Genomic DNA, 3,831 nt, shown 5'->3' with positions numbered 1-3,831 from the left:
GCCGGACACGCAGGCCACACAGCGTGTGATTCCGCTGATGGGAAACGTCCAGAACAGGCACATCCTCAGACGGGAAGTGGGTTCGTGGTTGTCGGGGGATGGGGAGGGTTGTCAAGGGATGGGAGCGACTGCTGATGGAGATAGAGTTTCCTTTCGGGGTGATGGAATGTTCTGGAATTAATAGTAGGGGTGGTTGCACAACACCGTGAGTGTACCAGGAACCACTGAATTGTATAATTTCTTTTTTCTGCATAATTTTACAATATATCCTGATTAGGTTTGTGTACAGTTTAATTGATACAACACAGAAGGATACACTAAAAAAAAAGTCTGTTCCAAGTCACCTTTTCACACACCCGCACTGATCCCCGTGTCTGTGAGCAAACGCTTTTCTTTTCTTCCCCCGGCCTTACTGAGGCACGACTGACCCATGAAAACTCGCACGTGTCGAAGGCGTAGAACGCGACGACGTTTGGACATGTGCGCCCCCTCTGTTTCTATGAGTCTGACGTTTTTTATCTTCCACGTAGAAGTGAAATCGAATGGTATTTGTCTCCGTCTGACTTCACTCGGCACAATACCTTCCAGGTCCATCGGTGAGGCGGCAGATGGGGAGACGTCATTCGTTTTTTTGATGGCCGGGTCATGTTCCATGGCACATCTGTACCATTTCATCTTTGTCCGCTCATCCACTGATGGGCGCGTGGGCTGCTTCCATGTCTTGGTTTTGGCCATTTATGCCGCGGTGAACGTAGCGGAGTGTTTCTCTTTTTAGTCTACGTGTTATTTGGAGAACTGTCTACGCAGTTCTGGGTTGCGTGTCATTCCGACGTCACATCTGGACCTACCTTGCTGTTAGGAGGGTCCTGCCCTGGCCTTCGTATCCCTTTTTATTTTTTTCAACAGTTTTACATTTACAGAAAAATCGGGCATAAATTACAGAGAGTTCCCACGGCCCCTGCCCCACGCCCCCTGTTGTCAGCCTCTTGCCTTAAGGAGTGAGCGAGCTACATTGTTGCAACGAGTGAGCCAATATTGATATATTGTCATCAACTCGAGTCCACCGTGGATGTCGGGGGGGCGGTTCTCTCCCCGTGTTGGACGCTCTGTGGTTGGGACAAACATACGAGGACACATATCGGCGGTCACAGCGCCAAGCAGAGCAGTGTCACCGCCCCGAGGCCCTCTGTGCTCCGCCCGTGGCCCCCCCTCCGGCACCCACGGGTTCTCCTGTGTCTGCAGCTTCGCCCTTTCCAGAACACCCTGTAGTTGGCCCCGTGTGTGTCGCCCTTCAGGCTGTCTCCCCGCACCGGGTCACGAGCTCTCGAGGCTCCCCGGTCTTCTGAGGGCTCCGTAGCACATCCTCTGAGCTCTGGCAGCCCCAGATGAGTGCGTCCCTTTGTCCACCCCCCGAAGGCCACCTCGGCTGCGCCCGTGTCTGTGTGCCATTATGAACCGAACCGTGAGTCCCGCTCGGTCTGTACATGGACCCTGCACTCCGGTTTTACGTCTTCTGGGCACCAAGCATCCCTGGCAGGCTTTTCCAGCCTGAGTCCCACTGTGTCTCCCCAGGCCACTCGCACTTGCCCTGGCACTCCGGTGTCCCTCCTGCTCACGGCACTCAAATGACAAGAACGCACCATCCCCTCTAATGCACACCCCCACCCAGGCCTCGCCTGTTGCGACTGACGGACGGCGGGGGGCCACCTGGGAGGCCAAAGGTGCCTGGACCCTCCTGCTCCCTGCTGGGGATGGGGGAGACAGGCAGCCACTGCAGGAATGTCACGGACCACCCTCAAACGGCTGAGTGGGCCCTGGGCTCCTGGGCCTGTTCCCCCAAAACCTAAAGCGGTGCTCAAACTGTGTTCACTAGTCCCCGTGGCCAAAGGCCGAACAGCCACGGGTCCGTCAGCGGGCGGTGGGCACGCACCATGTGCTCGTTCACGCACGGGGTGTCCCTCAGCCATGGAAAGGGGGAGGCACTGACACTCACCATGACGTGGATGGACCTGAACACACGGCGCTCAGTGAGAGACGCCAGGCACACGGGCCACACGGCGTGTGACTCCACTTACGTGACACGTCCAGAACAGGCACGTCCACGGACAGGAAGTGGGTTAGTGGTTGTCAGGGGCAGGGGAGGGGTGGGGGTGACTCCTGATAGGGATGGGGTGCTTTTTGGAGTGATGGAAGGTTCTAGAACTAGGTAGAGGCGGTGGTTGCACAGTGTTGCGAACGTACTAACTGCCACTGACTTGCGTTAGATTGATTCATACTGTGCTGTTTTTATTTAAAACTTGAGGTGAGGTTTTAAAAACAGTATTGATTCATAGTGTTTTTAAAACCTCACCTCAAGTTTTTAAAAAAGGTTCACACCAAAAGCGCCCCGTTCTTCCGCGCTGGTACCCGCCGTGTGCCCACTCTGAGCCGGGGGCCGTGGAGCGGGAAGGCCCAAGTGCTGGGACCGGCCTTGAGACTTGGCCTCCGGGTCCCTGAGGACAGCGTCACTGCAGCAACGACACGCCTCGATGCTCGGGGGCCACCCTCACTGCTCCAAGGCCGACGGTCCTGGAGGCCAAGGTCACACGGGAGGGCGGCAGCCTCTCCCGGGGGGAGCTCTTCATCCACAGACCAGGCACCTGCTCTGGGGACATCGTGCAGGCTCAGGGCCGGGGACAGCTCCCCGGATCCCACCCAGATCACTCTGTCCCTCCCCAGGGACCCACCGTGCACCGGGCACTGGGGACAGAAATGCACACTCAGCCGGGCGCGGGTACAGTTGAGGACCTGGGAAGGTGACTTAAACTCTACCTTGGTTTCCCCACCGGGAAGCTGGATGCCAGGCATCCGGGCTGGCCACTGCCTAACTGGCATCTGAAATTCTGTCCCCTCCCCTGCGTCCAGGCCTCAGTGGCCTGCGAACGGCGGAAATCTCTGCCTTCCTCCCAGAAAGGCGAGGTCGGGGGAGGCGCAGCTGTGCTGGCTAGAGGGTGGACAGTCTGACGGTCCGACGGGCATCCTAGGGCCACTTAGCCGTGGGTGGCCGGCCCGTGGTGGTGTCTCGGGAAGTGGGGGGTGCAGTTGGGAGGGTGTGGAATGTCCTGCGGCTTGTCCAGCTTGTGGTTCCAGGACCCGAGAAAGTCCCTCGAGGCTGGCCACCAGCAGGAAACAAAAGGAAAAAGCAGTTTCCTGGGGCCTCTGACTTAAAACAAGCAAACAAACAAGTGGGGACAGAGAAGGAATGCTCGGAATGTGGCCGGTCCCCTCCCAGGCACAGGACCAGGGCCACCCCCAGGCTCCCTGCGGCCCCAAGGGGGGGAGGGGTGGGCCAAGGCAATCATTGACGCTGCGGAATTCTGGGTCCAGACCTCGTCCCCACCCCGGCTTAGTTGCCAGGGGCGTTTGGGGGGTCCGGGCGGGGAGTCCCTCGCGGTTTAAATTCTTTCCCGTGGATGGTCCCGGACACCAAAGCTTCGCCGGAGACATAACTGTGACCCCTGCAGGTTGTCAGAGGTGGCTGGCATTTCAGCGGCTGCATCGGAGGCCGCCCTGCGTCGCCGGATCCTACACAATGTCTGGAAGTGACACAGGGCGTTCTGCGCTCTGCGGATAAACACCAGCGTCCCCGGTATGTTTGCTTTTGTCGTCGGACCTCTTTCATCTCCAGCAGAAAGGAAGGGGCCTGCGCTTGTCCGACCGATTCCAGAATTTTCCTCCAAGATCACGCCTGGGATTTTTAAACCCCGTTGGCTGGACAGGGGACCTGGGGGCGGGGAGGAGACTGTGGCTTTCTTGAAGAAATGAGGGTGTGGGGTCTGGGGCCCGGGGGGG

This window comes from Pteropus vampyrus, unplaced genomic scaffold (genome assembly GCF_000151845.1).
Source record: "Pteropus vampyrus isolate Shadow unplaced genomic scaffold, Pvam_2.0 Scaffold267, whole genome shotgun sequence".
Taxonomy (NCBI): domain Eukaryota; kingdom Metazoa; phylum Chordata; class Mammalia; order Chiroptera; family Pteropodidae; genus Pteropus; species Pteropus vampyrus.
This window is presented reverse-complemented; position numbering follows the sequence as displayed.